This window comes from Nanorana parkeri, unplaced genomic scaffold (genome assembly GCF_000935625.1).
Source record: "Nanorana parkeri isolate BGI_ZX_2015 unplaced genomic scaffold, ASM93562v1 scaffold46, whole genome shotgun sequence".
Lineage (NCBI taxonomy): Eukaryota > Metazoa > Chordata > Amphibia > Anura > Dicroglossidae > Nanorana > Nanorana parkeri.
The window spans coordinates 1,829,785-1,843,495 of record NW_017306314.1 but is presented as its reverse complement, the minus strand read 5'-3'; the positions used below and the strand labels follow the sequence as shown (position 1 = coordinate 1,843,495).

At 41.6% G+C, this 13,711-nt stretch overlaps 1 protein-coding gene across 1 annotated transcript in view; it reads left to right on the top strand.

Annotated features, from left to right (window-relative positions):
- FBLN7 (fibulin 7) overlaps positions 1-13,711 on the top strand; it is a 75,320-nt gene that overhangs the window by 6,228 nt on the left and 55,381 nt on the right. The gene's annotated exons all lie outside the window — the stretch shown is intronic.

The window sequence follows — 13,711 nt, the reverse complement described above, 5'->3', positions numbered from 1 at the left end:
TCCAAGTACTCACAGATACAAGTACTGATACTTGTCCAAGTACTCACAGATACAAGTACTGATACTTGCCCAAGTCCCCACAGATACAAGTACTGATACTTGCCCAAGTCCCCACAGATACAAGTACCGATACTTGCCCAAGTACTCACAGATACAAGTACTGATACTTGTCCAAGTACTCACAGACACAAGTACTGATACTTGCCCAAGTCCCCACAGATACAAGTACTGATACTTGTCCAAGTACTCACAGATACAAGTACTGATTCTTGTCCAAGTACTCACAGATACAAGTACTGATACTTGCCCAAGTCCCCACAGATACAAGTACTGATACTTGCCCAAGTCCCCACAGATACAAGTACCGATACTTGCCCAAGTACTCACAGATACAAGTACTGATACTTGTCCAAGTACTCACAGATACGAGTACTAATACATTTGTGTTTATTGCCATGTGACAGTTTTTCCAAAACAATACAGATTAAAGATTTCAGGACAGTGGTGGAGCGCCAGAGCCCCGTCCCAGCTGCAACCGCTGCAACCCTGGTAGTTCTCATAAAAATGGCAAGTATCAGCATTGGCACTCGAAAAGTATCGGTGCATCCCTAGTATATACAATATGGCAGGGGTAGACAACCTTTGTACGCCAGCTGTGGTGAAACTACAAATCCCATTAGTCATCTGCCTCTGGGAGTCAAACCTGTGGGTGTCAGAGTCTTGCAATGGCTCATGGGACTGGAAATTCCACAAAAGCTGGAGTATCGAGGTTGTCTACCCCTGCAATATGACATACACATGCTGCAATCAAGCAAGGTTATGAAAGAGCATGCATTACTTTAAGAAAAAAGTATTTACACGCCGACCGGCTTCCCGGCTAATCCGAAGACCAGGTGGCGCGTCATTACATGCAGCCCGGCTTCCTTAATTGGACTTCTGGTATCAGTATTCGACATTGGCAAGTACCTGAAAAAAATATATCGCTACTCATACTCGATACTAAAAAAACTTTATCTGTGCATCCCTAGTTAAAACACTTTAACACCCCTCAGACCATTTGACTGGTTATGTCATTTCTGTAAACACCCTATATTGGGTTAACAAAAAATTGATGCAGTGGGCAGCTTCAGCTCTTAATTTACCATTTATGAAAACTGATGGCCATCAGATCGGACATAAACTCACCACAAATGTTACAACCAGATTGCACAACCTCCTTTAGATCTACCAACAACTATGTAGTGAAAGGGCCTGGCTGAGTGGATTCAAATTGATTAGATAGATTAAGCAGCACCTCATATGAAATGGTTTTAGTAAATCTAAAGTTGATTGTATGGTCAGATTGTAATATCTATGGTGGCCCTTATTCTTCAAAGGTTAAGACAAGGTTAACTATTTTTCACTTTTAATTTTAATCAGAAATTAAAGAATCCCTGTCCTTGAAAAAACTGCCATTTTTTAAAACTTTGTCACCTTCCTGCCTAAGTGCCACAGACATTTGAACTGCTAAAGCAGATACTTCGATCGGTGCATGCTTTTGTTAAAACACATCATGGCAGCTACTGTGTATGTGTGTAAAGGGTTAACCGTTAAGTAAACCACCCCAGTGACAATCCCTCTGTCTGCTGGCACTTAGATTGTTGTCCTGCAGGCTGAGGAATCTCTGAAGGGAGTGAAGCTGAAAGTGTGGTATGTCACATTCTGACGTAGCGTTAGGGGAGTTACAGCAAGCATGCATACATACAGCAGTTTGCTCCCCCTTCTCTCCTTGACAAAGCCTTTTTAATGTATATATATTCCAAGATAAACACTAAGGTTCTCATTGCTGGCCACCGTCTGAAAATGCTGTCTGCACATCTAACTTAAATATTTCTAAGTCAAAAAACCAAGAATAATGATGCCAAAAATTAAAGTCAGGAGAAAACCTCTTTACTTGTTTTGGGTCAGTGATTATACAAGTTCTGAAGCCAAATAATCAGCATGAGAGCCTGACATTAGTATTTTGACAGGAAAAGGCACACAATGGAAGTATACATATTTCAAACCAGGAATGGTGGACCTCTGTGATCTTGGTTACAATTTTGATACTATGGGCTCAATCCCTTAAACTTCTGGGCTAAGTCCCATCCCCAGAACTAAACCACATCTATATATAATACCCCTGTCCAATGAGAGTGTTTCAGTGGCCAACAAGGATGCTTTATTTGGAAAGCGCATTGGCAGACGTGCAGGGCTTAGAGCAAGAGAAGGAGTTATCAAGCTGCTGCTAACAAGCTGAAACCAGGATAAGAAGAACATGCAGAGAAGACAAACAAAGGTAATCACAGGGTCCTTGTGATGCTTACTCTATGGCAGGACTTTTAATTTTAGAAGTTTGAAATGGTAACAAATTATTTTAAATAATATTTACTCCCTGTTCCGACTTGGGCGTTTTACGCGACAAAACTCTCAACACAAGAAATCCCATTAATTTCTATGGCCCCCTGTTCGCACCTGAGAGTTTTGACGCAAGCTGTAAAACGCCTAATGCTGGAAAAGGTACATGAGCTTTTTTCGGGCAGATTACAGCACATTGGCCGCATAGACTTCAATGGAAGCGTATGAAAACGCACAACAAGCGTTTTGCACACTTCTGTGCACATTTGCTCATTGACTGCAATACATTTCAATCTGCTCAATAAAACCTGCGTCTTTGTATATGCACTTCTAACGCGCGTAACATGTGTAAAGCGCCCAAAAGTGCGCTAAGGACGCTAGATGGTACGCTTCATAACGTGCAAAACAAAACGTGTGCCATATACACGAAAACACTGATGCCTAGGTGTGAACGGAGACTTACAGTAACTGCTATCCTAGTGTATGACTATTATGCCCTGCTTTCAGTGAAATGCATTTAACCCAGTACAATGTATGTATTCTGATGATTCAGACTGTAACAACACGGATGTTCTCTAACTGATCTGCTTGATTAGAGGGAGATCCCATGTGATGTATGTTGTGTTAAAATATAATAGTAAGTAGTGTGTGTAAAATGTATGCTATTTTCCTTATATACATTTCACTTGATAACCGAGATTCAAATTAGAAGCAAAAGCTAATTAACAAAAATGTACAAATCACATGATGCCATTGGCCATTTACCTACACCAGCTAGGCAGCACCCCAACGTTACCACACATGGGCCAATTATCATTATGGTGATTAAAATTAAATCCATTAGCTTCATCGTTCTTTGTAGGAATTATCATACTGCTTTGTCTGTTTCCCGCATGGCCTTTAACTTTGGCACAGGTGATAAAGACCAGCAGGGCCAGTGGCGTCACAAGGGGGGTGCGGCCCGCACCCTGGTGTCACCATTGCAGGGGTGACACCAAAATGACAGTCATTTTGGTGTCCCCCTCCTCTAAAAAGTCGGGCACTCGGTCATGGAGCATACCTCATCCCGCCGAGTGAACGTCCCCTCCTCTCTCTGCTGGTGCCCATCACCAAGATGGCCACCAGCAGGCATCAATCAAATGGTCGTGCATGCGCGATGACGTGATCCCGCATGCGCTAGGTGACGTCACACGCATGCGAGGTGACGTCACGCGCATGCAAGGTGACGTCACGCGCATGCGAGGTGACGTCACGCGCATGCGAGGTGACGTCACGCGCATGCGAGGTGACGTCACGCGCATGCGAGGTGACGTCACGCGCATGCGCGATGACGACATGGTGGGGTGTCACCCGGTCTCTGTACCTCGGGCCGCCCCTGAGCAGGCCTATTCACAAAAGGGTGAGGAGTTTGGGGAAGGCAGGAGAAGTGAACAATCTAGGACAACATAGCTGAATTAGAGAAATTCTCCAATTCAGCTCACTTTCCAGTTCAGCTATGTTGTCCTAGATTGTTCTCTTCTCCTGCCTTCTCCAAACGCTACACCCTTTAGTGAATAACCCTGCAGATCTTTAGGTGTCAGTAGGCTTCTTCTGTGATTTTATTTCTTGCAGAAGGGCTAACCAAGCAGGGGTTGACTTATGCATACCTCCCAAATGTCCTTCATTTGATGGGACTGTCCCTTATTTAAAACCAAATGCCTCCATTCCTCTTTCCTCTTCAGTTGTCCCTCTTTTTACTCTGATGCACAGATATCTATGAAAAGGTTTTATTTAAATAATCCTAACACAAAACGTGTTATTCTGTACTAAAATCTTTATCTTATCTCTAAATGATCTTGCTTGCTATTTCGAGAAGCCAGCATGAAAAAAAACAAGAACAATTGTGGGTTTAACTAATCATTTTTAGCAAATAAATTCTTAATAGTCGGCATAACTGGGGGCGTGGCAGGGGTTTGTTTATCACTTAAATACATTGTGCTGGAAGGTGTCCCTCTTTTTCTTTTCAGAATGTTGGTAGATATGCTTTTGTCGTTCTTTTGCTTTGACTTAGTTACATAGTTAGTCAGGTTTGATAAAAGACACATGTCCATCAAGCTCAACCTATAGAGATATGAAAAGAAAAAAAGAAGAAAAGCCTAAACAGAACGCTATGCCCACAGCTACCCCCTTTTGAGCCAGAGGAAGGGAAAAAACCCCTATAAAGCATGGGTCAATTTGCTTCAACAGGGGGAAAAAATTCCTTCCTGATCCCATAAGGCAATCGGATATTCCCTGGATCAACAAACTCTGGTGAACGTACCACTTGTGAACCATAATTTAACCCACTTGTGTGTGTACTTTTTTGGACGATTTCTTAAGGGACCGTAATATACAGGGGTACAGGTACTCCTAGAATGAGATCCTAATAGGTTGGACTTGATGGACTAATGTCTTTATTCAACCTCAAATACTATGTAACTATGTAACTATGGTGCCTAATATACCTATAAGAACTTAATATCCTGTAATATTCTGTGCATTTAGGACTACGTCCAGATTTTTGTTAAACAATTAACTGAGCTCCCTAGAACTAGCTACTGGGGGAGTCTATTCCACATTTTCACAGCTCTAACTTTGAAAAGTCCTTTCCATAAACAAAGGTTAATCCTCTTTTCCTCCAGACGCAAAGAGTGCCCCCTTGTCCTTTGCAGTGACCTTGAAGCTTGAACAGTTAAAACTGGAAGACTTTGTAATACAGAGAGAACTAGCTTGTGAGAACCTTTTGAGGAAGTACGAGTCCTAGCTTTGATTTGTAATTGCATGAAGGTTGGTTGTCTAGCCCTGCTGTAATGGGATAAACATGACAGTCTTGTAGAGGACTGTGAAAACATGTGAGGAATGTCATATTTAGACTGAAAGCTCACAGAAAATGTGACTTTGTTTACTGTCCAATTTTTTTGTAACTCCTCATCCTTCCTTACGGTGTTGGACAGTAACACAGAGAACCAGTTAATAACACTGTTTATTTTTGTGCCATTTTTTTTCATGTACAGTATTTAGTGTCCAAGATAAATTAAATAAATTAAAACACCTTTAGGGTTTTGAAAAGACGTGCCACAGTGCCAAAGCCAGAAGGATGTGCTCGTCTGCTGTTCCGCTGATGAAATGTTTGTATAAGCGTTTGTGCATCTCCATTTTTGGAATACATACTATTAGGCATTGAAAAATGAAATAGAACCTTGTTAGAGCAAAAATGCAATGGAAGGTTCAGATTGATCAAGGACTACAGCTCAAACTTTCAGTTTAAATCAGCTGAATACACTGCCCGACCCCCAAAAAAGTCACACGCTCTAAAGGTGGCCGTACACTGTGTGAATTTCAGCCAGTTCTTCAGCCAATGAGTTACCGGCTCTGTTCGGGTACTCTGATAGTGGATGGCAGTTGCTGTCAGAATACAAAAGAAACAGCAGGTATTCCTTAATCAATGCTTTTGTAGCATTGATGGAGGAATCTGCTTTATTTTTTTCATTCAGCCCACAGGTTAAACAAAAAAATAAAGCAGTGTATGGCCAGCTTAATATTTTGTTGGACCACCTTTAGCTTTGATTTTGGCATGCATTTGCTGTGGAGTCATTTCAATAAGCTTATGCAATTTCACAGAGTTGCATTCATTTTTCACGTCTGGACTCTGTGGTTGCCAACAGGCCCGGATTCCCCACAAGGCCACCGAGGCCCGGCCTCGGGGCGGCAGTGCGCAGAGGGGCGGCAGCGGTTTCCTTGTGTAAAAGATTACATTAAATAAAAAAATAATTAAATAAATAAAAATGTAAAAAAATAAGAAGAAATAATTAAATAAAAAGTGATTCAAAAGTTTAGGAAATAAAGAAACAGTAAAAAAAAATGTAAACTAACCTCGCCGCCCTGCCATCTGGTTGCCATTCTCCATTGATGGGAAGGAGGGCGGGGGGGGCGTATTGCGGAACCTGGCCTTGGGGCGACAGGGAGAGTAAATCCGGCCCTGGTGGCCAATCCATGTGTGAGAATGATGTTTCACAATCTGAGCCCAATGAATCCTGGCATTGTCATCTTGGAATATGCCCATGCCATCAGAGAAGAATAAATCCATTAATGGAAAAATCTGGTCATTCGGTAAATACAGCTAGGTAGCTGACATAATTTGTTTGGGCAGGTAATGCTGCTGAACCTAGACTAATTATCCAATGGAAGGCTCTACCCTATTTTCTTAGCAAAATACAGGTGATGACTTTTTATTGGCCAGGCAGTGTACATTACAAGTGCATCAAATCAAGGAGTGAACAAAGTACTACGGTGTATTTTCTGTAGAAAGCAACCACAGCCACCATGCTGCAGACCCTTATCCTCTGTGTGGAAGCAGTGGTTTTCTGCAGAAATCTAAACATAACATTTTCCCAGCACACTTAGATCTCCAAAAATCAAAGTGCATGAGTTTTACTGATTGAAGAGCTGTAGTTGTGACTGAACAGGGGGTGTGACAGTCCTCTGCAGAGACTACTGCTTTCACAGAGAGATAAAAGGTCCTACCCTACAGCATGCTGTTAGGGGACAGGCTTTTCTACTGATTTTTAAAGAAAATGAATTGTAAGACTTTGCATATCTTGTTTTGATTAAGCTGATTTAAAATAAAAGTTTAGTTGGGCTTTCAGATTGTAATGATTGAGTTTACATATACTTTAATAAATGTATATGCTCTTGTTTTATATAGCACTAGGATTGGAATACTTTATATATTAATAAGGAAGGACCCTTACTAGTTAAAATAACCAGTGGATTTCTCAGTGATTGGACCCCTCACCACTGTATGCATGGCCTTGCTGTTGGGTTCCTCAGTACTCTCCTAATGGGTCCTTTTGCCCTTCAGGCCTCTCTGCAGGAGAATAGGCAGTACATCCATCCTTGTGCTCACCATATAAGTGAACTGTAGTTGACTATGCATTCACCCTCCAGAGAATACAGCCTCATGCTAACCATATTGCTGCAAATGACTATTTGAACCTTTACTGACTGTTCTATTTCAAGCAAAGTTATGTGGAATTTTTCAAGATCTAAAGGTATATATCCCACATTCCTCTCTGCAAATACTTTTATTAAAATTTTATCCATTCCAGGCATAGCTGACTAGTTACAAAGATTCCATTACCGGTAAATGAAGACTTAATTCATTTTCTTTTTTCAGTACTGCATTAAATGGAAAATTTGAGGAGAAGCAAAAAGAATGAGTGGTGTCATGGGAGGGGTGCGGAGATGGGTGAATAAACAGTGTTCTCAAATTCAAATCCTTTGGCAGCTTTTGTACATTTTACTGTACTTTAGACATAAGTCATGGCAGCCCTCAAGCTAAGGGGGAACTCTAGATTGCAGCATTCCCTGCATTTACTGATGGGTAAAGTATGGTGTTAATTATTGATTTAACTCCTAGAAGAGCTGTGTTTTACTGTCAAAAGTTTTTTTTTATTATTTTCAACAAAGAACATAAAGTATTACATAGTTCAATAAAACAACATCTATAGGGGGGACATTACAGTTCCAGCCCAACTGGTTTCTTGTTCCCATCATGTCATATAAAAATGTATAAGAGCAACCGCAGCTTTCTAAGAAAATAGGGCTTCACGGCTTACAGTTGTAAAAGAGGGCATCATCAAAATATTAAGGCATCTGAGGAAATACAGATACAGAACGATATGCTTCACAGAGGATTGGAATCGTGAGGGTGTTCCATTAAAAGGATAGCTAATGGCAATCGGGGTTGATAGACAGGCAGTCACTGGTATGGTGCGCCTAAAGCGCAACTTTAGCAGGGGCAGGCAACATGTAAGACAAACGGGACAGGAGACGAACAGGGGTTTGGGGGAGAGAACAGGCAGAGAAGAGTAAAGTGGGGGAAACATTAAAAAGGTAGGCAGTTTGGTCGGGGTGGTCTGAGGCCCAAAATCAGTCTGTCTTTATTGCATTGTTACAGGGCTTATATAAGCCAGCCAAGGATCCCAAATAAGCTTGAACTGTGCAACTTTGTCCAGGAGAATACTTGCTAACTTTTCGTGGGTCATGTTTCAAGACAGCTTAGTCTTAACTTGCCCCAGAGATACCCTGGGTGTCTTCCAGGCCTTAGCAATGGTAATTTTAGCTGGCAGGAACCTAAAGATTTTCAGTCGTGTGCAGTGTCTAGAGACTTCAGGGACGGCATCCTTAAGAAAAGCATACCTGGGATCCCTGGGGACGTCTACACCCGTAACCCGGAAAATAAGGTTGAAAATCTTACCCCAAAATCCACGTATGCGAGGACACGACCACCACACATGGTGCATGGTGCCCCCAAGCTCACATCCACGAAAGCACAGGGGGGATGATCCTGCATACATGAGGGCAAGCCTAGAGTGCACCAGATAAGAGCTGTGTTGTAATGTCTTTCCCCCATATGCCACTTTTACTTTTCTTCCATTACGACTAGAGATATTTAGAGGCAAACTATAATGGTTCTGGGTTTTATATCTGCTGTATCATATTTATATAAAATCTTGGTTTTATAAATAAATATTTGATAGTGGGTGCACCCATGGCACAGGATTCATAAAAGAGTATTATTGGGCCCATGTTGGTCTATGGGGAATCGGATAGAAATGGACTTGTGTCTGTTTACACCCAGTTACACCCAGTTAGCTGACAGGCGGACCTGATTGGGAAGCCCATGTGACATTATATGCAGACCAGACCTCTGGGATCTGCCATGAACGATCCAGAGACGTTACAATGAAGCAACAATAAAACTGCTACATCGTAACTCTTTTTGACACTGCAGATGTTCTGTATGTGTCAGTGTACACATGAGCAGAAAGATTTGCTTCTGTGTAAATAAAACAAATCCTGGCTTGCCAGGAATTGCTAGTAAATGTGGCCAGTGGGCTGTGGGGGAGGAGAAGGAGATGGGCAAAACACAGACCAAAGTATATAGATACGTTTTTGGGGAGTGCATAGCATTCCCGGTGTCCATAATTGGTTAAAACCTAAATAGCTTACCATGTAGCAAAGTAAAAAAATACAGCTTTTGTGGCAATACTCGCCTGCTCTCTGGTGCTGTCACCTGCAGGTCCCACATCAGTCCTCTTTAGGGTCGAATGATGACCAACATCATTCCACCCATTTCCTATGAGCCCAGGCTGTCATGGATACACTCCCTGTGGGTGCATCACAACATTAGCCTGGGCTCATAGTGCAGTGCAGTGCTGCAGAAAATGATGCTAAAGTCATAACGCCAGAGCTGCTCCAGTTTTAAAGGCCCCTCACTGCTACCACAGAGAAAAGTGGATCTTGGAGATTCAACAAAAGAAAAAGTGTAATATATTTCAGCTCGTCAGTCTTAAGATGTGGTGGCTTCATTAGTTTTCCTTTATTGTCACCTAGAAATCCTGTTAGTGACACATTTCCTGTCCTACGGTGACAATGCTTACTTACTATACTGTATCTCTGGGGTAGCAGCATTGTTACTCTAGGACAGGAAATGTGTTGGTATTACATGTCATCTCCCCCTCTCCTCCTCCCTATAACATAGGTAGGAGGTGTTCTATAGGTCACAGAGGAGAACTATAATGTGTAATAAAACTGCAGAGTGCACAGGACACTGGGCAGCACCGGATGTCTGGTAGGATCATCAGATATTTTTTGCACTTATGAACTAGAAATAACAAAATGCTTTGAATGGTATATTTAACAGATCAATATGGAGCAAAAAGAGACGGTCATTGTTAGGGTTTACATACATGTTAAGGAAAAAAAATATTTTTAGATCTGTATGTGTTGGGAGGAGGTTTAAGGAGGAGGAGGTAGAATATTTTTTTTCAGTTTAGATCTGATCTTTATGAAGTTTTTTGGTGGATTAAGGCAGTCTCCCTTAACCAGGGTGCCGTGACACCCTGGTGTGCCTTCTGGCTTCCTCAGGGGTGCCTTGAAATTTTCACATAAAGTCATGTCACTGATGTGAAGAAGGCTGCTGATGTGAACTGGCGGGACTCTTATGTGAAGGGGCTTCTGATATTAAAGGGGGGCTGTAATGTTAAGGGTACTCTGATTTTTTTGTGTGCTTTTGTTTGGGGGTCCGCTCCTTAAAATCCATAACAGACCTGTATCTCATATAAGGGTTTGTTATGGATTTAGGATGGAGCACATGTCGTTTTTTACATTTACAGTTTTTACATTTTAGAGCATTGCATACTTATGTGGTTGAGAAATGCTGGGTTAAGGTACCCCATCTAAATTCATAAATTTCCATCCAACCAAGACAAGATGCCGGACATTAATGCTGCCACAAAACTACTTTGTAAAATTCAAATAATTTAAACTATGTTGTAAAAGTGTTTAAATTTCATAAAGTAGTATTTTGGTACCATCAAATTCCGGCATGCTTGGATGGAAATGCACTGTAGATCTGCTGTAAGACAGCATAGTTCCACGAATTTCACATAATATAAATACGCATTATCTTCATAACATGACTAATTTATTTCTAATTCTTCATTCATCAAGCCCTTTAGTTTCAACAAAGAATTTGATTATTGACAACATGGCATGCTGGGACATATATGCTGGGATACATGTCCAGGATTATGAACAAACAACAGAACCATTTATTTGATGTTTCCCCTATCGTTTCTTTTTTTACATTTTTAATAACTAGAATGTAGAAACGCAAAGAGCAAATAAAACCTCAGTAGTAAAATACAAAGGCCTCAATAAATGTTGATGTTGCAATTGTCAGTGTCGTCAAAATGTCAGTTATGTCCATTTAGTGAGGTTGGATGGCCATAACGATGGAAAATGTCACAAGTGGTGCTCAGAACAGTTTGGTTGCTGCTGACATGTTTGAAGTAAATACCAGGTGTAAGTGAGGTTAACCTCTGACTAGATGTATGAAGCAAGATTTCAAGAATGCAGACATATATTTCTCTTGGCAAGTACACACAGATGCAAGCATTTCCCAGTGTTTGTGGTACATTAGTATTTTTTGATGGTTATTTCCATCCATGTCAGGGATACCAGCTATTTTATATGCTATTTTGAAGAGACATTCCTTAAACAAGCTCCATAATTGTATGCTTAACAATTTTTCAGTAAAATAGGTAAATTAATATATGTATATGAGATATTTGTGGTCTCTCTGGGGCTATTACACTAACTGCATCAAATCAGGAGTGAATCATTTGTTCAAAAATGTTATTGAATAATTAATAAAGTTGTTGAAATTTGATATAAAAGTAGTACAAAGAACAGTATCAAGCTCAGTACATGTTAGCAACCAAAGGTCAATGGAGCTCCAATATACAGAGGCAACAAAAGCCGAAGTTCATGGGGGCAGTGAAGTCCCAAAATGTCTTTAGAATCATTACTGTAGGACGTCAAGTGACTGTTCTGTCCCTAGTGATCTCATACTGGACAGAAAGATCGGGGAATCAGAGCTGAGAGAATTGGAGCCAGCTGTTCAGAAACATGATGACTGTAAATGTAAAGAAATACTTTGCTGGGCAATGTACGGTATATATGTTTGATCTGAAAAAAAGAGGTTAATACTACTTTAAGTACTACTTTAAACTTTTAGCCCCCTGGACAAAATGAGCCCCACTGCAAGGGTAAGTTTTTTCTTTACCTGGAGTTCTTTTTTAAATTAATTCTAATGCTTACTTCCTTTTAAAAGATGTTAGTTGCCTGCCTATTATGCTGATCCATTAGTATCAATGCTTTCACAGATTTTGACCAAGAACAAGTGTGCATAGCAGGAAAGACGGAGACAAATCATAAGCCCATATCTGTTCTGGGTCAGTATTAAAGCCATTGGGTCAATAGGACAACCAGGCAACCAGCATTTTCAGTAGAAGTCAGCAATGCTGATCTCTGTGTTTCTCTTATGACAGGTATCCTTTAGTGGACTGTAAAGTCTGCATAAAAGTTGTTATAATAAATCTACATCTTTTATCAAAAGTACACCTGGTGACCCTGCCATGGAGGTCCATGTTCAGGCACTTTTTATTGGGTGACAATGTTCTCCTAACTCTGCTCTTGTATAGAGAGCATAGAGAGCATGTGACATTCACTCAGCGGGATAAGGTATGCCGCCGGGTCCCCTCCTCTGTCCTGCAACTGTCGGGCTCTCGGTCAATGACCGAGTGTTCTGACTTTTCAGAAGGGATGACACCAAAATGACTGTCAGTTAGTATAGAGTGTTCTACTTGCAACTAGTACGTTAATAAACACGTACTGAACTTGCTATGGAGTGCCGGTGTCCATCCCTTACCCCTCCAATGGTGTCACCCGGGCGTGGGATCCCCTCCCCCCGTGAAAATTAATAATGATGTTTAAATGTAATATTAAAAGCAATTATAATAAGCATTCTTCAGCAGCTCTTCTGTCAAGGCTCACTTTGAAATTTTACAGCACTGTGTGGCTGTAGGGCAGCTACCACATTAGTGGAGGTATAATCTATTACCAGGCAGCTTTACCTTAAAGGAGAGCTTAGGGTGACGTCTTCCCGTCACCCTAAGCTCAGTATACCGCGAGCTCCAGCTCGCGGTATACTGAGACGCCTCAGCCTGAGCGGATCCCGACATCGATGTCGTGATCCGCCCAGCTGCGTGAGTGACAGCTGGCTCTGCCTATCTAGAGGCAGAGCCAGCGTTAACCGCCCCCTCCCCCGTCCGTTCCGCCAGTCAGCGCTGGGGGATCGGAGCGGGGAGGGGGGAATCAATTTCCTCCCCTGTCACGGCAGAGAGCCGTGACAGGATCGAGAAGTGAGCGAACACCGACATGTGTTCACTCACTTCCCTATCTACTGAGCCGACCTGTGACAGTCTCATTGTCACAGGTCGGCTAGAACTATGAGGTGAGTGAAAAGCACTCTCCTCATAGTTCTCCTTTAAGGAATCCATTCTACTTTTAATCTTAAGTATAGGTTCACTTTAATGTAATACTACTACTAATATTAATAATAATAATTTATTAATACACACTGCAGGCTTTCACCACTTGCACTTTGTTAATCATGCAATCACCTATATCTAGTGATATAAATAAGTATTAGGCATGTGTCATTGATATGTGACATGCTAATTTTACATGGCCCTAAAAGTGCCCATACACTTTACAACCCTCGCAAGACTTTTGTCTTGCGTTGGTTGTAAAGTACTTAAAAAAACGTACAATCTGCCCATCTTGGACAGGCAGATCGTACTTGCGATCATCGCAAGCCCACCCCCCTGAGGGGCGGGCTTCCGATGACTGCAATGCTGAACGGGCAGTGTGCGCGTGCGCACACCGGCCCGTTCAGCAGTCATCT